At 44.5% G+C, this 24,850-nt stretch overlaps 16 non-coding genes and 2 pseudogenes across 16 annotated transcripts; 4 read left to right on the top strand and 14 right to left on the bottom strand.

The window, feature by feature from the left end:
* Nucleotide 1: 1 nt before the first annotated feature.
* Nucleotides 2-137, bottom strand: LOC135008837 (U1 spliceosomal RNA; annotated as a pseudogene).
* Nucleotides 138-289: 152 nt separating this feature from the next.
* On the bottom strand, nucleotides 290-453 carry LOC135008822 (U1 spliceosomal RNA). Its single transcript, XR_010208463.1, has one exon. It is a non-coding gene; the product is annotated as a U1 spliceosomal RNA (small nuclear RNA).
* A 3,239-nt stretch (nucleotides 454-3,692) lies between these two features.
* On the bottom strand, nucleotides 3,693-3,856 carry LOC135008664 (U1 spliceosomal RNA). Its single transcript, XR_010208316.1, has one exon. It is a non-coding gene; the product is annotated as a U1 spliceosomal RNA (small nuclear RNA).
* Nucleotides 3,857-4,526: 670 nt separating this feature from the next.
* On the bottom strand, nucleotides 4,527-4,689 carry LOC135008881 (U1 spliceosomal RNA). The gene has a single exon (XR_010208494.1). It is a non-coding gene; the product is annotated as a U1 spliceosomal RNA (small nuclear RNA).
* Nucleotides 4,690-4,841: 152 nt separating this feature from the next.
* On the bottom strand, nucleotides 4,842-5,005 carry LOC135008606 (U1 spliceosomal RNA). The gene has a single exon (XR_010208260.1). It is a non-coding gene; the product is annotated as a U1 spliceosomal RNA (small nuclear RNA).
* Nucleotides 5,006-5,698: 693 nt separating this feature from the next.
* LOC135008794 (U1 spliceosomal RNA) lies at nucleotides 5,699-5,840 on the bottom strand (annotated as a pseudogene).
* Nucleotides 5,841-5,992: 152 nt separating this feature from the next.
* LOC135008595 (U1 spliceosomal RNA) lies at nucleotides 5,993-6,156 on the bottom strand. The gene has a single exon (XR_010208249.1). It is a non-coding gene; the product is annotated as a U1 spliceosomal RNA (small nuclear RNA).
* Nucleotides 6,157-6,771: 615 nt separating this feature from the next.
* LOC135008791 (U1 spliceosomal RNA) lies at nucleotides 6,772-6,934 on the bottom strand. The gene has a single exon (XR_010208438.1). It is a non-coding gene; the product is annotated as a U1 spliceosomal RNA (small nuclear RNA).
* Nucleotides 6,935-7,086: 152 nt separating this feature from the next.
* On the bottom strand, nucleotides 7,087-7,250 carry LOC135008695 (U1 spliceosomal RNA). The gene has a single exon (XR_010208346.1). It is a non-coding gene; the product is annotated as a U1 spliceosomal RNA (small nuclear RNA).
* Nucleotides 7,251-7,921: 671 nt separating this feature from the next.
* Nucleotides 7,922-8,084, bottom strand: LOC135008842 (U1 spliceosomal RNA). The gene has a single exon (XR_010208467.1). It is a non-coding gene; the product is annotated as a U1 spliceosomal RNA (small nuclear RNA).
* A 152-nt stretch (nucleotides 8,085-8,236) lies between these two features.
* LOC135008975 (U1 spliceosomal RNA) lies at nucleotides 8,237-8,400 on the bottom strand. The gene has a single exon (XR_010208575.1). It is a non-coding gene; the product is annotated as a U1 spliceosomal RNA (small nuclear RNA).
* Nucleotides 8,401-9,071: 671 nt separating this feature from the next.
* Nucleotides 9,072-9,234, bottom strand: LOC135008862 (U1 spliceosomal RNA). The gene has a single exon (XR_010208479.1). It is a non-coding gene; the product is annotated as a U1 spliceosomal RNA (small nuclear RNA).
* A 152-nt stretch (nucleotides 9,235-9,386) lies between these two features.
* LOC135008578 (U1 spliceosomal RNA) lies at nucleotides 9,387-9,550 on the bottom strand. Its single transcript, XR_010208232.1, has one exon. It is a non-coding gene; the product is annotated as a U1 spliceosomal RNA (small nuclear RNA).
* Nucleotides 9,551-10,221: 671 nt separating this feature from the next.
* On the bottom strand, nucleotides 10,222-10,384 carry LOC135008772 (U1 spliceosomal RNA). The gene has a single exon (XR_010208419.1). It is a non-coding gene; the product is annotated as a U1 spliceosomal RNA (small nuclear RNA).
* A 144-nt stretch (nucleotides 10,385-10,528) lies between these two features.
* Nucleotides 10,529-10,644, top strand: LOC135008908 (U5 spliceosomal RNA). The gene has a single exon (XR_010208510.1). It is a non-coding gene; the product is annotated as a U5 spliceosomal RNA (small nuclear RNA).
* A 270-nt stretch (nucleotides 10,645-10,914) lies between these two features.
* Nucleotides 10,915-11,030, top strand: LOC135008902 (U5 spliceosomal RNA). Its single transcript, XR_010208505.1, has one exon. It is a non-coding gene; the product is annotated as a U5 spliceosomal RNA (small nuclear RNA).
* A 286-nt stretch (nucleotides 11,031-11,316) lies between these two features.
* LOC135008916 (U5 spliceosomal RNA) lies at nucleotides 11,317-11,432 on the top strand. Its single transcript, XR_010208518.1, has one exon. It is a non-coding gene; the product is annotated as a U5 spliceosomal RNA (small nuclear RNA).
* A 274-nt stretch (nucleotides 11,433-11,706) lies between these two features.
* On the top strand, nucleotides 11,707-11,822 carry LOC135008951 (U5 spliceosomal RNA). The gene has a single exon (XR_010208551.1). It is a non-coding gene; the product is annotated as a U5 spliceosomal RNA (small nuclear RNA).
* The last annotated feature ends 13,028 nt before the right edge of the window (nucleotides 11,823-24,850 follow it).

Genomic DNA, 24,850 nt, shown 5'->3' on the forward strand with positions numbered 1-24,850 from the left:
GGGAAACACAAATTATGCAGTCAAGTTTCCCACATTTGGGGAAATCGCAGGAGCAGCACACCCAGAGTGCAATGGTTGAGCCTTGCCCTGGGAGAAGCACCTTCATGATCATAGTATCTCACCTGGCAGGTAAGTAGGAGTTGGGCTAGAGCTGGGGAGGGTCGCTGCTCGGGTTCCCCCCTGTGAAGTGAAGGAGATCCAACTGAAGCAGCACAAGGGAACTCTCGAAAGAAGAACAAGGCTAGAGGAAGATCTGAGACAAAGAAATCTGACTTTTACCAGAGCTGACCAGAGGAAAGCACAAACACAGTCCCCCACTACCACAAATAATGCAGTCGAGTTTCCCACATTTGGGAAAATCACAGGGGTCAGCATACCCAGAATGCAATGAATGAACCTCACCCTGGGAGAACAATCTTCATGACCATGGTATCTCCTATGCAAAATAAGTATGATTTGGGATAGGGCTGGTGAGGGCCGCTGCTCAGGCACATCTCTGTCAAGTAAAGGAGATTCAACTGAGGCAGCACAAGGGAACTCTCATCTGGGGACAACAACTGCAGGGAGACCACATCTTTTCAGATGAACATGGGAGGGCGGAAGGCTGCCTAATACTGAAGCACCATCAAATATCAAACCATGGCCCTCATTCCGAGTTGATCGCTCGCAAGGCGATTTTAGCAGAGTTACACACGCTAAGCCGCCTCCTACTGGGAGTGAATCTTAGCTTCTTAAAATTGCGACCGATGTATTCGCAATATTGCGATTACAAACTACTTAGCAGTTTCAGAGTAGCTTCAGACTTACTCGGCATCTGCGATCAGTTCAGTGCTTGTCGTTCCTGGTTTGACGTCACAAACACTCCCAGAGTTCGCCCAGACACTCCCCCGTTTCTCCGGCCACTCCTGCGTTTTTTCCGGAAACTGTAGCGTTTTTTCCCACACGCCCATAAAACGGCCTGTTTCCGCCCAGTAACACCCATTTCCTGTCAATCACATTACGATCGCCGGAGCGAAGAAAAAGCCGTGAGTAAAAATACTTTCTTCATTGTAAAATTACTTGGCGCAGTCGCAGTGCGAATATTGCGCATGCGTACTAAGCAGAATTTCACTGCGATGCGATGAAATTTACAGAGCGAACGACTCGGAATGAGGGCCCATATGCAACAACTAGTACAAGCACTCCTGGGGGATGGTCTGCAGCAGACGGATTTGCATACGGTGATGTTATCCAAGCAGTGGGCCAAAGTTGACTGGAACCCTCATCTGCATATGAAAAGAGAAAAGGGGCATGCAGGGCATGGCGGCCTTTTGCAGTGCTTGGATGACCCCTAGTTCGCATTAAACACCCCCACCCTCCTTTGGTGTGGGGCTCATGTTGGCCATGCCCCATCCCCTGATGCATTCAAGCTGATTTCTTGCAGCAGCTGGGCACTGTAACAGCTCCAGAGCTGTTCTGTAAGGCAAGTAAAAGGGTGTGGGCCCTGCAGCACCACCTGTTGTTCGCATTGTGCGTTGGAAGGCACAAATTAAGCAGACGGGAGGAGAAGTCAGGATAGTGCGCAAGGGCATTCTTTTCTCTTAGTCCGGGGGCAAGGCTTCAAAATGGGGTCTGCAATGGAGGAGACACAGGGGGCGTGGTCACAGCAGCTTTTCTCTACAGTCTGCACCAGCAGGAGCCTACACCATTTTTTATGATCACGCTGAACTGCAGTGCGACTGCAATTACAGCATGGTCAAGAAGGGAGGCGTCATGCTGGGTGGCCATGCCCTGTCACTGTGCAGGAGCCAGCACCGCTCACACACTAGTCCCCGGGTGCAGCCCCCAACCCCCGGGACACCCGGAGCAACAAAATGTAGATTCAGGCCACCAGGCCACGCCCCTACCTATGAAACCATGCCTCCTTTTTACCATTGCGCTGTTTATCTGCGCGCACTGCATTACAATCTCCCTCGCCACCTCTCTGGGTGTCACCAGTGATAGTGACACCTCTGCCATGCTTGTAGCAGCTGGTCCTAAGATCTACGCCTCAAGCCCTGAGTGTTTGCCCTTGTGACTTGTTGATCATCATAGCGAAGCAGATGCTTACAGAAAACTGCAGGGGCTTAGATTGAAAATAAAAAAAATTGATGGGTATAAGGTAGAGAGGAGCGGGTTCGGTTCTCCGAGAACCGAATTCCCCACGAACTCCACGTGGTTTACACTGGTCCGAGGCAGGCTCGGTTGTTCCCGCCTGACTCGGAAAACCTGAACAAGGGAAAATGTCATCATCCCGCTGTCAGATTCTCGTGAGATTCGGATTCCATATAAAGAGCTGCGCGTTGCTGCCATTTTTACTCGTGCATTGAAGAGAGAGCGGAGAGGACGTGGCTATGTTCTCTCAGTGGAAATCTCAATATCAGTGCTCAGTATCAGTGGTTACTTATTACTGCTCAGTAATACTAGTAGTGTGTCTCTCCTGCTCAGTGTCAGTTCTCAGTAGTATCCTCATCAGTGCTCAGTATCACTGCTCATTGTCTTGTGCTGCATTGTGGTGCTCAGCATACTACAGTACATTACTAATAGTCCAGTGCTGCATCTTGCTGCTCAGTGTCAGTTCTAGTATCCTCATCAGTGCTCACTATCACTGCTCATTGCATTGTGGTGTTCTGTATACTACAGTAACATAGTAATATAGTATATATAGAGGAGCGGGTTCGGTTCTCCGAGAACCGAATTCCCGACGAACTCCACGTGGTTTACACTGGTCCGAGGCAGGCTCGGTTGTTCCCGCCTGACTCGGAAAACCTGAACAAGGGAAAATGTCATCATCCCGCTGTCGGATTCTCGCGAGATTCGGATTCCATATAAAGAGCTGCGCGTTGCCGCCATTTTTACTCGTGCATTGAAGAGAGAGCGGAGAGGACGTGGCTATGTTCTCTCAGTGGAAATCTCAATATCAGTGCTCAGTATCAGTGGTTACTTATTGCTGCTCAGTAATACTAGTAGTGTGTCTCTCCTGCTCAGTGTCAGTTCTCAGTAGTATCCTCATCAGTGCTCAGTATCACTGCTCATTGTCTTGTGCTGCATTGTGGTGCTCAGCATACTACAGTACATTACTAATAGTCCAGTGCTGCATCTTGCTGCTCAGTGTCAGTTCTAGTATCCTCATCAGTGCTCACTATCACTGCTCATTACATTGTGGTGTTCTGTATACTACAGTAACATAGTAATATAGTAACATATGGTAACATAGTTTTTGAGGTTGAATAGAGGCAAATTGCCCATCGTGTTCAACCTGTTTTAAGTTGTGATGATTCTACATACTTGCTGAATAATGTTTTATGACTAGTTAGCTACTATAACTCATGTTACCCCCGGATTAACCATGTTGATATTTTAAGAATTATAACCTTGGATAGCTTTTTCATTCAGAAATGTATCCATTCCTTTTTTAAATCCAATTACAGAGTCCGCCATTACCACCTTCCCTGGCAGGGAATTCCACATCCTGATTGCCCTAACAGTGAAGATCATAGTATCTCACCTGGCAGGTAAGTAGGAGTTGGGCTAGAGCTGTGGAGGATTGCTGCTCGGGCACCCCCTGTCAAGTGAAGGAGATCCAACTGAGGCAGCACAAGGGAACTCTCGAAAGAAGAACAAGGCTAGAGGAAGATCGGAGACAAAGAAATCTGACTTTTACCAGAGCTGACCAGAGGAAAGCACAAACACAGTCCCCCACTACCACAAATAATGCAGTCGAGTTTCCCACATTTGGGGAAATCACAGGGGTCAGCATACCCAGAGTGCAATGAATGAACCTCACCCTGGGAGAACAATCTTCATGACCATGGTATCTCCTATGCAAAATAAGTATGATTTGGGATAGGGCTGGGGAGGGCCGCTGCTCAGGCACATCTCTGTCAAGTAAAGGAGATTCAACTGAGGCAGCACAAGGGAACTCTCATCTGGGGACAACAACTGCAGGGAGAACACATATTTTCAGTTGAACATGGGAGGGCAGAAGGCTGCCTAATACTGAAGCACCCCCAAACAACAAACCAAATGCAACTACTAGTGCAAGCATTCCTGGGGGAAGGCCTGCAGCAGACGGATTTGCATATGGTGATGTCATCCAAGCAGTGGGTCAAAGTTGGCTTCAACCCTCGTCTGCATATGAAAATAAAAAAGGGGTGTGCAGGGCATGGCGGCCTTTTGCGGCGCTTGGATGACCCCTAGTTCGCATTAAACACCTCCACCCTCCTTCGGTGTGGGGCTCATGTTGGCTATGCCCCAGCCCCTGAAGCATTCAAGCTGATTTCTTGCAGCAGCTGGGCACTGTAACAGCTCCAGAGCTGCTCTGTAAAGCAAGTAAAAGGGTGTGGGCCCTGCAGCACTACCTGTAGTTTGCATTGTGCGTTGGAAGGCACAAAGTAAGCAGACGGGGAAGTCAGGATAGTGCACAAGGGCATAGAAGGGAGCGGCTCAAGAAAAGAGAAGTAGAAACAGACAGCAAACTAGGCTGGAGAGAGACCTGAGACAAAGAGATCTGAATTATACGAGAGCCGACCAGAGGAAACACAAATTATGTAATCAAGTGTCCCACATTTGGGGAAATCGTAGGAGCAGCACACCCAGAGTGCATTGGGTGAGCCTTGCCCTGGGAGAAGCACCTTCCTGATCATAGTATCTCACCTGGCAGGTAAGTAAGAGTTGGGCTAGAGCTGGGGAGGGTCGCTGTACGGGCACCCCCCTGTCAAGTGAAGGAGATCCAACTGAGGCAGCACAAGGAAACTCTCGAAAAAAGAACAAGGCTAGATGAAGATCTGAGACATAGAAATCTGACTTTTACCAGAGCTGACCAGAGAAAAGCACAAACACAGTCCCCCACTACAACAAATAATGCAGTCGAGTTTCCCACATTTGGGGAAATCACAGGGGTCAGCATACCCAGAATGCAATGAATGAACCTCACCCTGGGAGAACAATCTTCATGATAATGGTATCTCCTATGCAAAATAAGTATGATTTGGGATAGGGCTGGGGAGGGCCGCTGCTCAGGCACATCTCTGTCAAGTAAAGGAGATTCAACTGAGGCAGCACAAGGGAACTCTCATCTGGGGACAACAACTGCAGGGAGAACACATATTTTCAGATGAAAATGGGAGAGCAGAAGGCTGCCTAATACTGAAGCACCCCCAAACAACAAACCAAATGCAACAACTAGTACAAGCATTCCTGGGAAAAGGTCTGCAGAAGACGGATTTGCATACGGTGATGTCATCCAAGCAGTGGGCCAAAGTTGGCTGGAACCCTCATCTGCATATGAAAAGAGAATAAGGGTTATGCAGGGAATGGCGGCCTTTTGCGGCGCTTGGATGACCCCTAGTTCTCATTAAACACCTCCATTCTCCTTCGGTGTGGGGCTCATGTTGGCTATGCCCCAGCCCCTGAAGTATTCAAGCTGATTTCTTGCAGCAGCTGGGCACTGTAACAGCTCCAGAGCTGCTCTGTAAGGCAAGTAAAAGGGTGTGGGCCCTGCAGCACTACCTGTAGTTCGCATTGTGCGTTGGAAGGCACAAAGTAAGCAGACGGGAGAAGTCAGGATAGTGCGCAAGGGCATAGAAGGGAGCGGCTCAAGAAAAGAGAAGTGGAAACAGGCAGCAAACTAGGCTGGAGAGAGACCTGAGACAAAGAGATCTAAATTATACGAGAGCCGACCAGGGGAAACACAAATTATGCAGTCAAGTGTCCCACATTTGGGGAAATCGCAGGAGCAGCACACCCAGAGTGCAATGGGTGAGCCTTGCCCTGGGAGAAGCACCTTCATGATCATAGTATCTCACCTGGCAGGTAAGTAGGAGTTGGGCTAGAGCTGGGGAGGGTTGCTGCTCGGGTACCCCCCTGTCAAGTGAAGGAGATCCAACTGAGGCAGCACAAGGGAACTCTCGAAAGAAGAACAAGGCTAGAGGAAAATCTGAGACAAAGAAATCTGACTTTTACCAGAGCTGACCAGAGGAAAGCACAAACACAGTCCCCCACTACCACAAATAATGCAGTCGAGTTTCCCACATTTGGGGAAATCACAGGAGTCAGCATACCCAAAATGCAATGAATGAACCTCACCCTCGGAGAACAATCTTCATGACCATGGTATCTCCTATGCAAAATAAGTATGATTTGTGATAGGGCTGGGGAGGGCCGCTGCTCAGGCACATCTCTGTCAAGTAAAGGAGATTCAACTGAGGCAGCACAAGGGAACTCCCATCTGGGGACAACAACTGCAGGGAGAACACATATTTTCAGATGAACATGGGAGGGCAGAAGGCTGCCTAATACTGAAGCACCCCCAAACAACAAACCAAATGCAACAACTAGTACAAGCATTCCTGGGGGAAGTTCTGCAGAAGACGGATTTGCATACGGTGATGTCATCCAAGCAGTGGGCCAAAGTTGGCTGGAACCCTCATCTGCATATGAAAAGAGAAAAGGGGTATGCAGGGCATGGCGGCCTTTTGCAGCGCTTGGATGACCCTTAGTTCGCATTAAACACCCCCACCCTCCTTCGGTGTGGGGCTCATGTTGGCTATGCCCCAGCCCCTGAAGCATTCAAGCTGATTTCTTGCAGCAGCTGGGCACTGTAACAGCTCCAGAGCTGCACTGTACGGCAAGTAAAAGGGTGTGGGCCCTGCAGCACTACCTGTAGTTTGCATTGTGCATTGGAAGGCACTTAAGAATAGAGAAGTGGAAACAGACAGCAAACTAGGCTGGAGAGAGACCTGAGACAAAGAGATCTGAATTATACGAGAGCCGACCAGGGGAAACACAAATTATGCAGTCAAGTTTCCCACATTTGGGGAAATCGCAGGAGCAGCACACCCAGAGTGCAATGGGTGAGCCTTGCCCTGGGAGAAGCACCTACGTGATCATAGTATCTCACCTGGCAGGTAAGTAGGAGTTGGGCTAGAGCTGGGGAGGGTCGCTGCTCGGGTACCCCCCTGTCAAGTGAAGGAGATCCAACTGAGGCAGCACAAGGGAATTCTCGAAAGAAGAACAAGGCTAGAGGAAGATCTGAGACAAAGAAATCTGACTTTTACCTGAGCTGACCAGAGGAAAACACAAACACAGTCCCCCACTACCACAAATAATGCTGTCGAGTTTCACACATTTGGGGAAATCACAGGGGTCAGCATACCCAGAATGCAATGAATGAACCTCACACTGGGAGAATAATCTTCATGACCATGGTATCTCCTATGCAAAATAAGTATGATTTGGGATAGGGCTGGGGAGGGCCGCTGCTCAGGCACATCTCTGTCAAGTAAAGGAGATTCAACTGAGGCAGCATAAGGGAACTCTCATCTGGGGACAACAACTGCAGGGAGAACACATATTTTCAGATGAACATGGGAGGGCAGAAGGCTGCCTAATACTGAAGCACCCCCAAACAACAAACCAAATGCAACAACTAGTGCAAGCATTCCTGGGGGAAGGCCTGCAGCAGATGGATTTGCATATGGTGATGTCATCCAAGCAGTGGGTCAAAGTTGGCTTCAACCCTCGTCTGCATATGAAAAGAGAAAAGGGGCGTGCAGGGCATGGTGGCCTTTTGCGGCGCTTGGATGACCCCTAGTTCGCATTAAACACCTCCACCCTCCTTTGGTGTGGGGCTCATGTTGGCTATGCCCCAGCCCCTGAAGCATTCAAGCTGATTTCTTGCAGTAGCTGGGCACTGTAACAGCTCCAGAGCTGCTCTGTACGGCAAGTAAAAGGGTGTGGGCCCTGCAGCACTACCTGTAGTTTGCATTGTGCATTGGAAGGCACAAAGTAAGCAGACGGGAGAAGTAAGGATAGTGCGCAAGGCCATAGAATGGAGCGGCTTAAGAAAAGAGAAGTGGAAACAGACAGCAAACTAGGCTGGAGAGAGACCTGAGACAAAGAGATCTGAATTATACGAGAGCCGACCAGGGGAAACACAAATTATGCAGTCAAGTTTCCCACATTTGGGGAAATCGCAGGGGCAGCACATCCAGAGTGCAATGGGTGAGCCTTGCCCTGGGAGAAGCACCTTCATGATTATAGTATCTCACCTGGCAGGTAAGTAGAAGTTGGGCTAGAGCTGGGGAGGGTCGCTGCTCGGGCACCACCCTGTCAAGTGAAGGAGAACCAACTGAGGCAGCACAAGGGAACTCTCGAAAGAAGAACAAGGCTAGAGGAAGAACTGAAACAAAGAAATCTGACTTTTAAAAGAGCTGACCAGAGGAAAGCACAAACACAGTCCCCCACTACCACAAATAATGCAGTTGAGTTTCCCACATTTGGGGAAATCACAGGGGTCAGCATACCCAGAATGCAATGAATGAACCTCACCCTGGGAGAACAATCTTCAAGACCATGGTCTCTCCTATGCAAAATAAGTATGATTTGGGATAGGGCTGGGGAGGGCCGCTGCTCAGGCACATCTCTGTCAAGTAAAGGAGATTCAACTGAGGCAGCACAAGGGAACTCTCATCTGGGGACAACAACAGCAGGGAGAACACATATTTTCAGATGAACATGGGAGGGCAGAAGGCTGCCTAATACTGAAGCACCCCCAAACAACAAACCAAATGCAACAACTAGTGCAAGCATTCCTGGGGGAAGGCCTGCAGCAGATGGATTTGCATATGGTGATGCCATCCAAGCAGTGGGTCAAAGTTGGCTTCAACCCTCGTCTGCATATGAAAAGAGAAAAGGGGCGTGCAGGGCATGGCGGCCTTTTGCGGCGCTTGGATGACCCCTAGTTCGCATTACACACCTCCACCCTCCTTCGGTGTGGGGCTCATGTTGGCTATGCCCCAGCCCCTGAAGCATTCAAGCTGATTTCTTGCAGCAGCTGGGCACTGTAACTGCTCCAGAGCTGCTCTGTAAGGCAAGTAAAAGGGTGTGGGCCCTGCAGCACTACCTGTAGTTTGCATTGTGCGTTGGAAGGCACGAAGTAAGCAGACGGGAGAAGTCAGGATAGTGCGCAAGGGCATAGAAGGGAGCGGCTCAAGAAAAGAGAAGTGGAAACAGACAGCAAACTAGGCTGGAGAGAGACCTGAGACAAAGAGATCTGAATTATACGAGAGCCGACCAAGGGAAACACAAATTATGCAGTCAAGTTTCCCACATTTGGGGAAATCACAGGGGCAGCACAACCAGAGTGCAATGGGTGAGCCTTGCCCTGGGAGAAGCACCTTCATGATCATAGTATCTCACCTGGCAGGTATGTAGGAGTTGGGCTAGAGCTGGGGAGGGTCGCTGCTCGGGCACCCCCCTGTCAAGTGAAAGAGATCCAACTGAGGCAGCACAAGGGAACTCTCGAAAGAAGAACAAGGCTAGAGGAAGATCTGAGATAAAGAAATCTGATTTTTACCAGAGCTGACCAGAGGAAAGCACAAACACAGTCCCCCACTACCACAAATAATGCAGTCGAGTTTCCCACATTTGGGGAAATCACAGGGGTCAGCATACCCAGAATGCAATGAATGAACCTCACCCTGGGAGAACAATCTTCATGACCATGGTATCGCCTATGCAAAATAAGTATGATTTGGGATAGGGCTGGGGAGGGCCGCTGCTCAGGCACATCTCTGTCAAGTAAAGGAGATTCAACTGAGGCAGCACAAGGGAACTCTCATCTGGGGACAACAACTGCAGGGAGAACACATATTTTCAGATGAACATGGGAGGGCAGAAGGCTGCCTAATACTGAAGCACCCCCAAACAACAAACCAAATGCAACAACTAGTGCAAGCATTCCTGGGGGAAGGCCTGCAGCAGATGGATTTGCATATGGTGATGTCATCCAAACAGTGGGTCAAAGTTGGCTTCAACCCTCGTCTGCATATGAAAAGAGACAAGGGGCGTGCAGGGCATGGCGGCCTTTTGCGGCGCTTGGATGACCCCTAGTTCGCATTACACACCTCCACCCTCCTTCGGTGTGGGGCTCATGTTGGCTATTCCCCAGCCCCTGAAGCATTCAAGCTGATTTCTTGCAGCAGCTGGGCACTGTAACTGCTCCAGAGACGCTCTGTAAGGCAAGTAAAAGGGTGTGGGTCCTGCAGCACTACCTGTAGTTTGCATTGTGCGTTGGAAGGCACGAAGTAAGCAGACGGGAGAAGTCAGGATAGTGCGCAAGGGCATAGAAGGGAGCGGCTCAAGAAAAGAGAAGTAGAAACAGACAGCAAACTAGGCTGGAGAGAGACCTGAGACAAAGAGATCTGAATTATACGAGAGCCGACCAGGGGAAACACAAATTATGCAGTCAAGTTTCCCACATTTGGGGAAATCGCAGAAGCAGCACACCCAGAGTGCAATGGGTGAGCCTTGCCCTGGGAGAAGCACCTTCATGATCATAGTATCTCACCTGGCAGGTAAGTAGGAGTTGGGCTAGAGCTGGGGAGGGTCGCTGCTCGAGCATCCCCCTGTCAAGTAAAGGAGATTCAACTGAGGCACCACAAGGGAACTCTCATCTGGGGACAACAACTGCAGGGAGAACACATATTTTCAGATAAAAATCTTGGTCATGCTCTGGTTTCTCTTCAGAACGAACAAATCTTTCGCCTTTTACTAAAGATTTCCGTGGAGAGGAGCAAAACCGAGTTTTATCTCAATTTTTGCATGCCCCATCTTTTTGGGGTTTCTTTTATCGGTTTAAAGATAGAATGAGTGTGCTTTAATGTAAGCTCATTTGCATAGAAATGACAGTAAATGTTTGTTTCTTTTCAAACAGAACTTTCTTGACCATGCTACTTGCTTGAAAGATCTGGGAGCACATGGAATACAGTACAAACCATGCTTATAGCAAGGAGAAGACAGGTGAGAAATCTGCTTTCTTTCAAATTGGGCGCTCACTTTGATCTGAATGAGGACTGCTGGCACGGCACTCAGGCGACAGGTGGAATCTTGGTCATGCTCTGGTTTCTCTTCAGAACGAACAAATCTTTCGCCTTTTACTAAAGATTTCCGTGGAGAGGAGCAAAACTGAGTTTTATCTCAATTTTTGCATGCCCCATATTATTGGGGTTTCTTTTATCGGATTAAAGACAGAACGAGTGTGCTTTCTTGTTAGCTTTAATGTAAGTTTATTTGCATAACAATGACAATAAATGTCTGTTTCTTTTCAAGCAGAACTTTCTTGACCATACTAATTGCTTGAAAGATCTGGGAGCACATGGAAAAGAGTACAAACCATGCTTATAGCAAGGGGAAGCCTGGTGAGAAATCTGCTTTCTTTCTTTCAAATTGGGTGCTCACTTTGAGCTGAATGAGGACTGCTGGCATGGCACTCAGGCGACAGGTGGAATCTTGGTCATGCTCTGGTTTCTCTTCAGAACGAACAAATCTTTCGCCTTTTACTAAAGATTTCCGTGGAGAGGAGCAAAACTGAGTTTTATCTCAATTTTTGCATGCCCCGTCTTATTGGGGTTTCTTTTATCAGTTTAAAGATAGAACGAGTGTGCTTTAATGTAAGCTCATTTGCGTAGAAATGACAGTAAATGTTTGTTTCTTTTCAAACAGAACTTTCTTGACTATACTAATTGCTTGAAAGATCTGGGAGCACATGGAAAAGAGTACAAACCATGTTTATAGCAAGGGGAAGCCTGGTGAGAAATCTGCTTTCTTTCATTCAAATTGGGTGCTCACTTTGAGCTGAATGAGAACTGCTGGCATGGCACTCAGGCGACAGGTGGAATCTTGGTCATGCTCTGGTTTCTCTTCAGAACTAACAAATATTTCGCCTTTTATTAAAGATTTCCGTGGAGAGGAGCAAAACTGAGTTTTATCTCAATTTTTGCATGCCCCATATTATTGGGGTTTCTTTTATCAGTTTAAAGACAGAACGAGTGTGCTTTCTTGTTAGCTTTAATGTAAGTTTATTTGCATAACAATGACAGTAAATGTTTGTTTCTTTTCAAACAGAACTTTCTTGACCATGCTACTTGCTTGAAAGATCTGGGAGCACATGGAAAACAGTACAAACCATGCAGTATCACAAGAAGATAGAGCAGAATTGAGGACACGTCAACAATTTCTGCCGAAGGTGGTTCATCTTTCCACATGGTGCCTTTGGCCACTGACACCTTCGTTGAGTCAAAGTCTCTGGCTGTGGTCAGAACTTTGAAAATTTATGTCACCAGAACGGTTCAGATTAGGAAAACAGAGGCTCTGTTTGTCCTGTATGCTCCCAACATGATTGGGTGTCCTGCTTCCATGCAGACCATTACGCGCTGGATCTGTGGTAAGATTCAGCATGCTCATTCCACGGCAGGATTGCCGTTACTGAATTAGGTGAAGACCCATTCTACTAGAAAGGTGGGTTCATCCTGGGCAGCTGGTCGGGGAGTCTCGGCATTGCAACTTTGCCGAGCAGCTATTTAGTAAACACTTTTGCTAAGTTTTACAAGTTTGATACCTTGGCTGATGATAACCTCAAGTTGGGTCATTCGGTGCTGCAGAGTCGTACGCACTCTCCCACCCGTTCAAGAGCTTTGGTATAACCCCATGGTTCTTAATGTGACCCCAGCATCCTCTAGGTCGTATGAGAAAATAGGATTTTAATACCTACCGGTAAATCCTTTTCTCTTAGTACGTAGAGGATGCTGGGCACCCGTCCCAGTCAATACTGTGTCTGCAGTTATTACTTGTGGTTATACACATGTTGTGTTACGGTTCTGGTCAGCTTTTTGCTGCAATTGTTCATGCCGTTGGCTTGTGTTCTGTTGAATGCCACGTTCTGCGGCATGCTTAAGGTGTGAGCTGGTAAGATGCTCACCTTAGTTTAACAATAAATCCTTTCCTCGAAATGTCCGTCTCCCTGGGCACAGTTCCTATAACTGGAGTCTGGAGGAGGGGCATAGAGGGAGGAGCCAGTTCACACCCTTTGAAAGTCTTAAAGTGCCCATGTCTCTTGCGGATCCCGTCTATACCCCATGGTTCTTAATGTGACCCCAGCATCCTCTACGGACTAAGAGAAAAGGATGCCCTTGTGTACTATCCTGACTTCTCCTCCCGTCTGCTTACTTTGTGCCTTCCAACGCACAATGCGAACTACAGGTGGTGCTGCAGGGCCCACACCCTTTTACTTGCCTTACAGAGCAGCTCTGGAGCTGTTACAGTGCCCAGCTGCTGCAAGAAATCAGCATGAATGCTTCAGGGGATGGGGCATGGCCAACATGAGCCCCACACCAAAGGAGGGTGGGGGTGTTTAATGCGAACTAGGGGTCATCCAAGCACTGCAAAAGGCCGCCATGCCCTGCATGCCCCTTTTCTCTTTTTATATGCAGATGAGGGTTCCAGCCAACTTTGGCCCACTGCTTGGATGACATCACCGTATGCAAATCCGTCTGCTGCAGACCTTCCCCCAGGAATGCTTGTACTAGTTGTTGGATATGGTTTGATATTTGATGGTGCTTCAGTATTAGGCAGCCTTCCGCCCTCCCATGTTCATCTGAAAAGATGTGGTCTCCCTGCAGTTGTTGTCCCCAGACGAGAGTTCCCTTGTGCTTCCTCAGTTGAATCTCCTTAACTTGACGGGGGAGGGGCTGCCCGAGCTGCCACCCTCCCCAGCCCTATCCCAACTCATACTTATTTTACATATTAGATCTCTTGATCATGAAGATTGTTCTCACAGGGTGAGGTTCATCCATTATATTTTAAAATAGGAAGGTACAAATTACATATTTGAATTGCATCTATGTGCTGGATTCAAATGTCCCCCCCCCCCCTTCCTTTCTCAATTGTGCCCGTCAGCAGCTATTCTAAGGTTGCTGCCAATGGGTGTGACACATTAATTTCTTCTGTGGGGTACACTGGACTCCACAAGGATTCACATTGGGGTGTAGAGTAGGATCTTGATCTGAGGCACCAACCGGCTCAAAGCTTTTGACTGTTCCCAAGAAGCTCAGTGCATTCTCCTCTATAACCCCGCTTCCATGAACAGGGAGCTCAGTTTGTAGTTGGTGCCTTCAGTAGCAGGCCAATTAACAGGGGCCTGCCTCAGGCAGCCTATTCTTAGCTATTAATTTTGACAAGAAAAGAAGAACTTGTTTTATGAGAATCTACAAGGGCTGCAGCAGGCTAGGTCTAATAGACATCTTTACTGCAGCTTCATCACTCCCAGCGGCGCTGTATACTCCCGTGCCCTGGTTGCTGGGTCACTGCAGCGGAGGCTCCGGTTTCATCCTAAGGTCAGTCACACACACACCACCCTTCCGGATCACGAGGCCGCTGATGAAGGGGAGCGAGGCCGTAGGGGGTGGGCCGTGTGCGCACTGCGGTGGACACTGATTACTGGGCAGCCGCTCCACTAGCCACCAGGTACAGTTAAGGAGCACAGGTCTGGGGGTTTTTCTCCTATATTAACCCAATTTTGTACTGCCCGCAGCGCATTGTGATAGGTAATAGGGCCTGATTCAGGTTGGATTGCAATCGCAATAAGCGATCCAACTGCAAAAATTGCTAAGAGCATACGCATGTGCCTGCATTTTCTGCGGCACCCCGCAGAGAATGTGATCGCCTCTGCCTGTCAATCGGGGCGGGGAAGGGGGGGAGAGGTGGGTCAGCAACACTCCATTTCCAAGTCAGGGATGGAGCGGTGCGGGGGCAAGGCTTCAAAATGGGGTCTGCAACGGAGGAGACACAGGGGGCGTGGTTACAGCGGCTGTATGACATCACATTCAGCCGCTGTGATCACAAAAATGGTGGCGGCTTCCTGCGCGCACATACAGTCTGCACCAGCAGGAGCCTACACCATTTTTTATGATCACGCTGAACTGCAGTGCGACTGCAATTACAGCATGGTCAAGAAGGGAGGCGTCATGCTGGGTGGCCATGCCCTGTCACTGTGCAGGAGCCAGCACCGCTCACACACTAGTCCCCGGGTGCAGCCCCCAACCCCCGGGACACCCGGAGCAACAAAATGTAGATTCAGGCCACCAGGCCACGCCCCTACCTATGAAACCATGCCTCCTTTTTACCATTGCGCTGCTTATCTGCGCGCACTGCATTACAATCTCCCTCGCCACCTCTCTGGGTGTCACCAGTGATAGTGACACCTCTGCCATGCTTGTAGCAGCTGGTCCTAAGATCTACGCCTCAAACCCTGAGTGTTTGCCCTTGTGACTTGTTGATCATCATAGCGAAGCAGATGCTTACAGAAAACTGCAGGGGCTTAGATTGAAAATAAAAAAATTGATGGGTATAAGGTAGAGAGGAGCGGGTTCGGTTCTCCGAGAACCGAATTCCCCACGAACTCCACGTTGTTTACACTGGTCCGAGGCAGGCTCGGTTGTTCCCGCCTGACTCGGAAAACCTGAACAAGGGAAAATGTCATCATCCCGCTGTCGGATTCTCGCGAGATTCGGATTCCATATAAAGAGCTGCGCGTTGCTGCCATTTTTACTCGTGCATTGAAGAGAGAGCGGAGAGGACGTGGCTATGTTCTCTCAGTGGAAATCTCAATATCAGTGCTCAGTATCAGTGGTTACTTATTGCTGCTCAGTAATACTAGTAGTGTGTCTCTCCTGCTCAGTGTCAGTTCTCAGTAGTATCCTCATCAGTGCTCAGTATCACTGCTCATTGTCTTGTGCTGCATTGTGGTGCTCAGCATACTACAGTACATTACTAATAGTCCAGTGCTGCATCTTGCTGCTCAGTGTCAGTTCTAGTATCCTCATCAGTGCTCACTATCACTGCTCATTGCATTGTGGTGTTCTGTATACTACAATAACATAGTAATATAGTAACATAGTTTTTGAGGTTGAATAGAGGCAAATTGCCCATCGTGTTCAACCTGTTTTAAGTTGTGATGATTCTACATACTTGCTGAATAATGTTTTATGACTAGTTAGCTACTATAACTCATGTTACCCCCGGATTAACCATGTTGATATTTTAAGTATTATAACCTTGGATAGCTTTTTCATTCAGAAATGTATCCATTCCTTTTTTAAATCCAATTACAGAGTCCGCCATTACCACCTTCCCTGGCAGGGAATTCCACATCCTGATTGCCCTAACAGTGAAGAAACCTTTCCTCCATTGCGTTCTGAACTTTCCTCCAGTCGCAGCGAGTGACCACGTGTTCGTTTAATAAATAATTCCTCTGATAACTCTTTGTTATGTATCTTTACATATTTGAAGATATTAATAATATCTCCTCTTAGGCACCTCTTTTCTAGTGTATAAATATTCAGCCTAGTAAGTCTTTCCTTATAGTCCAGTACTTTTAGGCCTTTAATCAATTTAGTCTTCAGGATCTCTTACACTTCCATGAGCAGCAGAGTAGTGCAATGGAAGCATGCTGGGCCCATAACCCAGAGGTTGATTGATCGAAACTATCCTCTGCTATGTGCATTTTTTTTTGTTAATTAAAGTAATCAAAAACTGGGATTGATATTTTTGCTCTTTTATTTTTACTTAAAGTACAATAACTTTTACCATTTTAATTTGTTTTAATAGTATATTGACAGTATTGTTTTCTTTCAAAAATCCAATTAATTTTCTTTACCCGATTATTAAAATGGTAATTGACAAAACAAACTACATTGTCACCAGAAGAGCAATGCAAAATGTACAAGTGATATATTAAAATCATCTTTCCAGCTTGAATTTCAATGATGCATTGGGGCAACGATTTTGTGAGAAACATCTTCACCCTTAAATAAAGATTTTCTTAATTCCTTACCTGTGTGCTAATTAGATATCACCTTGTTTTCACATTAAACAGACTTCCACATGCGAAAGCAGCAAGGATGCAGTGGCGTTAATGTTTCCTGGTGTCAACCTGTATTATTTCAGTAGACATTGAAATGAGGATGCATCTTGCTGCCTTTCCAATGAAGCAAGTTTAATTTAGTAATAGGTGAAAAACCATCCCTACAAAGGTGTTAATCAGAGACTTGGCTTTGTGGACACTTTTCAGAGAACAAATTTGTTAGTATAAAAATAAAGCCAGAAAATGAAGAGCTGTTTAATCACTCAATTGGATTTTTCTGCCAGCATATTTCTTTTTCTCTGCAACCCACTGCTAAATTGTGCTTCCTAGCTGTTTTTATAAAATCACTGAATCAAATCTAAACATCAGAGAAGGCCAGGTACCCTACACCATAACAGTGGGTTTGAAATTTTGACTTGTCTACTTAAAGATCACCAAAATCTGATAACAAGGTCAATTAAGTCCCTGGGTGGGATTGAACCACCAACCTTTTGGTTAATAGCCTTACACACTAACTGATTGCGCCACAGAGACACCTTGCAAAAGTCAATACTGACAAAGGCTAATAATCATTCATCTAGAACGTTTCCTAGAAAAACTTTAAAAAGTCAATAATCAAGATACACATTGGTACTTTCCCATGATGAGTGAGTGCTTCAGGATTTCTTGCACTTACATGGGCTATTAACCAAAAGGTTGGAGGTTCAATCCCACCCAGGGATGTAATTGACCTTGTCATCAGATTTTGGTGATCTTTAAGTAGACAAGTCAAAATTTCAAACCCCCTCTTATGGTGTAGGGTACCTGGCCTTCTCTGACGTAATCAGAGTTAGATTTAATTAAGTGATTTTATAAAAAACAGCTAGGAAGCACAATATCTCTCTTTTGCAAAGAGCTAGGCATTGGAAAATTCAGGGCTATAACGTGTAGATGAAGCACTAACAGGAGGCTTTTAAATTTTCATTCTAGTGTCCTTCGTTTGGGAGAAAAATGCAAAGGTACAATACAGCTTTTCCTTGCCGATATCTCTCTTTTGCAAAGAGATAGGCATTGGAAAATTCAGGGCTATAACGTGTAGATGAAGCACTAACAGGAGGCTTTAAAATTTTCATTTTAGTGTCTTTCGTTTGGGAGAAAAATGCAAAGGTACAATACAGTTTTTCCTTGCCGATATCTCTCTTTTGCAAAGAGATAGGCATTGGAAAATTCAGGGCTATAACGTGTAGATGAAGCACTAACAGGAGGCTTTAAAATTTTCATTCTAGTGTCTTTCGTTTGGGAGAAAAATGCAAAGGTACAATACAGCTTTTCCTTGCCAATATCTCTCTTTTGCAAAGAGCTAGGCATTGGAAAATTCAGGGCAATAACGTGTAGATGAAGCACTAACAGGAGGCTTTAAAATTTTCATTCTAGTGTCTTTCGTTTGGGAGAAAAATGCAAAAGTACAATGCAGCTTTTCCTTGCCGATATCTCTCTTTTGCAAAGAGATAGGCATTGGAAAATGCAGGGCTATAACGTGTAGATGAAGCACTAACAGGAGGCTTTAAAATTTTCATTCTAGTGTCTTTCGTTTGGGAGAAAAATGCAAAGGTACAATACAGCATTTCCTTGCCGATATCTCTCTTTTGCAAAGAGATAGGCATTGGAAAATTCAGGGCTATAACGTGTAGATGAAGCACTAACAGGAGGCTTTAAAATTTTCATTCTAGTGTCTTTCGTTTGGGAGAAAAATGCAAAGGTACAATACAGCTTTTCCTTGCCGATATCTCTCTTTTGCAAAGAGCTAGGCATTGGAAAATTCAGGGCTATACCGTGTAGATGAAGCACTAACAGGAGGCTTTTAAATTTTCATTCTAGTGTCTTTCGTTTGGGAGAAAAATGCAAAGGTACAATACAGCTTTTCCTTGCCAATATCTCTCTTTTGCAAAGAGCTAGGCATTGGAAAATTCAGGGCTATAACGTGTAGATGAAGCACTAACAGGAGGCTTTAAAATTTTCATTCTAGTGTCTTTCGTTTGGGAGAAAAATGCAAAGGTACAATACAGCTTTTCCTTGCCAATATCTTTCTTTTGCAAAGAGCTAGGCATTGGAAAATTCAGGGCTATAACGTGTAGATGAAGCACTAACAGGAGGCTTTAAAATTTTCATTCTAGTGTCTTTCGTTTGGGAGAAAAATGCAAAAGTACAATGCAGCTTTTCCTTGCCGATATCTCTCTTTTGCAAAGAGATAGGCATTGGAAAATGCAGGGCTATAACGTGTAGATGAAGCACTAACAGGAGGCTTTAAAATTTTCATTCTAGTGTCTTTCGTTTGGGAGAAAAATGCAAAGGTACAATACAGCATTTCCTTGCCGATATCTCTCTTTTGCAAAGAGATAGGCATTGGAAAATTCAGGGCTATAACGTGTAGATGAAGCACTAACAGGAGGCTTTAAAATTTTCATTCTAGTGTCTTTCGTTTGGGAGAAAAATGCAAAGGTACAATACAGCTTTTCCTTGCCGATATCTCTCTTTTGCAAAGAGATAGGCATTGGAAAATTCAGGGCTATAACGTGTAGATGAAGCACTAACAGGAGGCTTTAACATTTTCATTCTAGTGTACTTCGTTTGGGAGAAAAATGCAAAGGTACAATACAGCTTTTCCTTGCCGATATCTCTCTTTTGCAAAGAGATAGGCATTGGAAAATTCAGGGCTATAACGTGTAGATGAAGCACTAATAGGAGGCTTTAAAATTTTCATTCTAGTGTCCTTCGTTTGGGAGAAAAATGCAAAGGTACAATACAGCTTTTCCTTGCCGATATCTCTCTTTTGCAAAGAGATAGGCATTGGAAAATTCAGGGCTATAACGTGTAGATGAAGCACTAACAGGAGGCTTTAAAATTTTCATTCTAGTGTCTTTCGTTTGGGAGAAAAATGCAAAGGTACAATACAGTTTTTCCTTGCCGATATCTCTCTTTTGCAAAGAGATAGGCATTGGAAAATTCAGGGCTATAACGTGTAGATGAAGCACTAACAGGAGGCTTTAAAATTTTCATTCTAGTGTCTTTCGTTTGGGAGAAAAATGCAAAGGTACAATACAGCTTTTCCTTGCCAATATCTCTCTTTTGCAAAGAGCTAGGCATTGGAAAATTCAGGGCAATAACGTGTAGATGAAGCACTAACAGGAGGCTTTAAAATTTTCATTCTAGTGTCTTTCGTTTGGGAGAAAAATGCAAAAGTACAATGCAGCTTTTCCTTGCCGATATCTCTCTTTTGCAAAGAGATAGGCATTGGAAAATGCAGGGCTATAACGTGTAGATGAAGCACTAACAGGAGGCTTTAAAATTTTCATTCTAGTGTCTTTCGTTTGGGAGAAAAATGCAAAGGTACAATACAGCATTTCCTTGCCGATATCTCTCTTTTGCAAAGAGATAGGCATTGGAAAATTCAGGGCTATAACGTGTAGATGAAGCACTAACAGGAGGCTTTAAAATTTTCATTCTAGTGTCTTTCGTTTGGGAGAAAAATGCAAAGGTACAATACAGCTTTTCCTTGCCGATATCTCTCTTTTGCAAAGAGCTAGGCATTGGAAAATTCAGGGCTATACCGCGTACATGAAGCACTAACAGGAGGCTTTTAAATTTTCATTCTAGTGTCTTTCGTTTGGGAGAAAAATGCAAAGGTACAATACAGCTTTTCCTTGCCAATATCTCTCTTTTGCAAAGAGCTAGGCATTGGAAAATTCAGGGCTATAACGTGTAGATGAAGCACTAACAGGAGGCTTTAAAATTTTCATTCTAGTGTCTTTCGTTTGGGAGAAAAATGCAAAAGTACAATGCAGCTTTTCCTTGCCGATATCTCTCTTTTGCAAAGAGATAGGCATTGGAAAATTCAGGGCTATAACGTGTAGATGAAGCACTAATAGGAGGCTTTAAAATTTTCATTCTAGTGTCTTTCGTTTGGGAGAAAAAAACAAAGGTACAATACAGCTTTTCCTTGCCGATATCTCTCTTTTGCAAAGAGATAGGCATTGGAAAATTCAGGGCTATAACGTGTAGATGAAGCACTAACAGGAGGCTTTAAAATTTTCATTCTAGTGTCTTTCGTTTGGGAGAAAAATGCAAAGGTACAATACAGCTTTTCCTTGCCGATATCTCTCTTTTGCAAAGAGCTAGGCATTGGAAAATTCAGGGCTATAACGTGTAGATGAATCACTAACAGTAGGCTTTAAAATTTTCATTCTAGTGTCTTTCGTTTGGGAGAAAAATGCAAAGGTACAATACAGCTTTTCCTTGCCGATATCTCTCTTTTGCAAAGAAATAGGCATTGGAAAATTCAGGGCTATAACGTGTAGATGAAGCACTAACAGGAGGCTTTAAAATTTTCATTCTAGTGTCCGTCGTTTGGGAGAAAAATGCAAAGGTACAATACAGCTTTTCCTTGCCGATATCTCTCTTTTGCAAAGAGATAGGCATTGGAAAATTCAGGGCTATATCGTGTAGATGAAGCACTAACAGGAGGCTTTAAAATTTTCATTCTAGTGTCTTTCGTTTGGGAGAAAAATGCAAAGGTACAATACAGCTTTTCCTTGCCAATATCTCTCTTTTGCAAAGAGCTAGGCATTGGAAAATTCAGGGCTATAACGTCTAGATGAAGCACTAACAGGAGGCTTTAAAATTTTCATTCTAGTGTCTTTCGTTTGGGAGAAAAATGCAAAAGTACAATGCAGCTTTTCCTTGCCGATATCTCTCTTTTGCAAAGAGATAGGCATTGGAAAATGCAGGGCTATAACGTGTAGATGAAGCACTAACAGGAGGCTTTAAAATTTTCATTCTAGTGTCTTTCGTTTGGGAGAAAAATGCAAAGGTACAATACAGCATTTCCTTGCCGATATCTCTCTTTTGCAAAGAGATAGGCATTGGAAAATTCAGGGCTATAACGTGTAGATGAAGCACTAACAGGAGGCTTTAAAATTTTCATTCTAGTGTACTTCGTTTGGGAGAAAAATGCAAAGGTACAATACAGCTTTTCCTTGCCGATATCTCTCTTTTGCAAAGAGATAGGCATTGGAAAATTCAGGGCTATAACGTGTAGATGAAGCACTAATAGGAGGCTTTAAAATTTTCATTCTAGTGTCCTTCGTTTGGGAGAAAAATGCAAAGGTACAATACAGCTTTTCCTTGCCGATATCTCTCTTTTGCAAAGAGATAGGCATTGGAAAATTCAGGGCTATAACGTGTAGATGAAGCACTACCAGGAGGCTTTAAAATTTTCATTCTAGTGTCTTTCGTTTGGGAGAAAAATGCAAAGGTACAATACAGCTTTTCCTTGCCGATATCTCTCTTTTGCAAAGAGCTAGGCATTGGAAAATTCAGGGCTATAACGTGTAGATGAAGCACTAACAGGAGGCTTTAAAATTTTCATTCTAGTGTCTTTCGTTTGGGAGAAAAATGCAAAGGTACAATACAGCTTTTCCTTGCCGATATCTCTCTTTTGCAAAGAGATAGGCATTGGAAAATTCAGGGCTATAACGTGTAGATGAAGCACTAACAGTAGGCTTTAACATTTTCATTCTAGTGTCTTTCGTTTGGGAGAAAAATGCAAAGGTACAATACAGCTTTTCCTTGCCGATATCTCTCTTTTGCAAAGAGATAGGCATTGGAAAATGCAGGGCTATAACGTGTAGATGAAGCACTAACAGGAGGCTTTACAATTTTCATTCTAGTGTCTTTCGTTTGGGAGAAAAATGCAAAAGTACAATGCAACTTTTCCTTGCCGATATCTCTCTTTTGCAAAGAGATAGGCATTGGAAAATGCAGGGCTATAACGTGTAGATGAAGCACTAACAGGAGGCTTTAAAATTTTCATTCTAGTGTCTTTCGTTTGGGAGAAAAATGCAAAGGTACAATACAGCATTTCCTTGCCGATATCTCTCTTTTGCAAAGAGATAGGCATTGGAAAATTCAGGGCTATTACGTGTAGATGAAGCACTAACAGGAGGCTTTAAAATTTTCATTCTAGTGTCCTTCGTTTGGGAGAAAAATGCAAAGGTACAATACAGCTTTTCCTTGCCGATATCTCTCTTTTGCAAAGAGATAGGCATTGGAAAATTCAGGGCTATAACGTGTAGATGAAGCACTAACAGGAGGCTTTAAAATTTTCATTCTAGTGTCTTTCGTTTGGGAGAAAAATGCAAAGGTACAATACAGCTTTTCCTTGTCGATATCTCTCTTTTGCAAAGAGCTAGGCATTGGAAAATTCAGGGCTATAACGTGTAGATGAAGCACTAACAGTAGGATTTAAAATTTTCATTCTAGTGTCTTTCGTTTGGGAGAAAAATGCAAAGGTACAATACAGCTTTTCCTTGCCGATATCTCTCTTTTGCAAAGAGATAGGCATTGGAAAATTCAGGGCTATAACGTGTAGATGAAGCACTAACAGGAGGCTTTAAAATTTTCATTCTAGTGTCTTTCGTTTGGGAGAAAAATGCAAAGGTACAATACAGTTTTTCCTTGCCGATATCTCTCTTTTGCAAAGAGATAGGCATTGGAAAATTCAGGGCTATAACGTGTAGATGAAGCACTAATAGGAGGCTTTAAAATTTTCATTCTAGTGTCCTTCGTTTGGGAGAAAAATGCAAAGGTACAATACAGCTTTTCCTTGCCGATATCTCTCTTTTGCAAAGAGATAGGCATTGGAAAATTCAGGGCTATAACGTGTAGATGAAGCACTAACAGGAGGCTTTAAAATTTTCATTCTAGTGTCTTTCGTTTGGGAGAAAAATGCAAAGGTACAATACAGCTTTTCCTTGCCGATATCTCTCTTTTGCAAAGAGCTAGGCATTGGAAAATGCAGGGCTATAACGTGTAGATGAAGCACTAACAGTAGGCTTTAACATTTTCATTCTAGTGTCTTTCGTTTGGGAGAAAAATGCAAAGGCACAATACAGCTTTTCCTTGCCGATATCTCTCTTTTGCAAAGAGATAGGCATTGGAAAATTCAGGGCTATAACGTGTAGATGAAGCACTAACAGGAGGCTTTAAAATTTTCATTCTAGTGTCTTTCGTTTGGGAGAAAAATGCAAAAGTACAATGCAGCTTTTCCTTGCCGATATCTCTCTTTTGCAAAGAGATAGGCATTGGAAAATGCAGGGCTATAACGTGTAGATGAAGCACTAACAGGAGGCTTTAAAATTTTCATTCTAGTGTCTTTCGTTTGGGAGAAAAATGCAAAAGTACAATACACTTTTCCTTGCCGATATCTCTCTTTTGCAAAGAGATAGGCATTGGAAAATTCAGGGCTATAACGTGTAGATGAAGCACTAATAGGAGGCTTTAACATTTTCATTCTAGTATCCTTCGTTTGGGAGAAAAATGCAAAGGTACAATACATCTTTTCCTTGCCGATATCTCTCTTTTGAAAAGAGATAGGCATTGGAAAATTCAGGGCTATAACGTGTAGATGAAGCACTAACAGGAGGCTTTAAAATTTTCATTCTAGTGTCTTTCGTTTGGGAGAAAAATGCAAAGGTACAATACAGCTTTTCCTTGCCGATATCTCTCTTTTGCAAAGAGCTAGGCATTGGAAAATTCAGGGCTATAACGTGTAGATGAAGCACTAACAGTAGGCTTTAAAATTTTCATTCTAGTGTCTTTCGTTTGGGAGAAAAATGCAAAGGTACAATACAGCTTTTCCTTGCCGATATCTCTCTTTTGCAAAGAGCTAGGCATTGGAAAATTCAGGGCTATAACGTGCAGATGAAGCACTAACAGTAGGATTTAAAATTTTCATTCTAGTATCTTTCGTTTGGGAGAAAAATGCAAAGGTACAATACAGCTTTTCCTTGCCGATATCTCTCTTTTGCAAAGAGATAGGCATTGGAAAATTCAGGGCTATAACGTGTAGATGAAGCACTAACAGGAGGCTTTAAAATTTTCATTTTAGTGTCTTTCGTTTGGGAGAAAAATGCAAAGTTACAATACAGTTTTTCCTTGCCGATATCTCTCTTTTGCAAAGAGATAGGCATTGGAAAATTCAGGGCTATAACGTGTAGATGAAGCACTAATAGGAGGCTTTAAAATTTTCATTCTAGTGTCCTTCGTTTGGGAGAAAAATGCAAAGGTACAATACAGCTTTTCCTTGCTGATATC

The sequence above is a fragment of the Pseudophryne corroboree genome, unplaced genomic scaffold, assembly GCF_028390025.1.
Source record: "Pseudophryne corroboree isolate aPseCor3 unplaced genomic scaffold, aPseCor3.hap2 scaffold_223, whole genome shotgun sequence".
NCBI classification, from domain to species: domain Eukaryota; kingdom Metazoa; phylum Chordata; class Amphibia; order Anura; family Myobatrachidae; genus Pseudophryne; species Pseudophryne corroboree.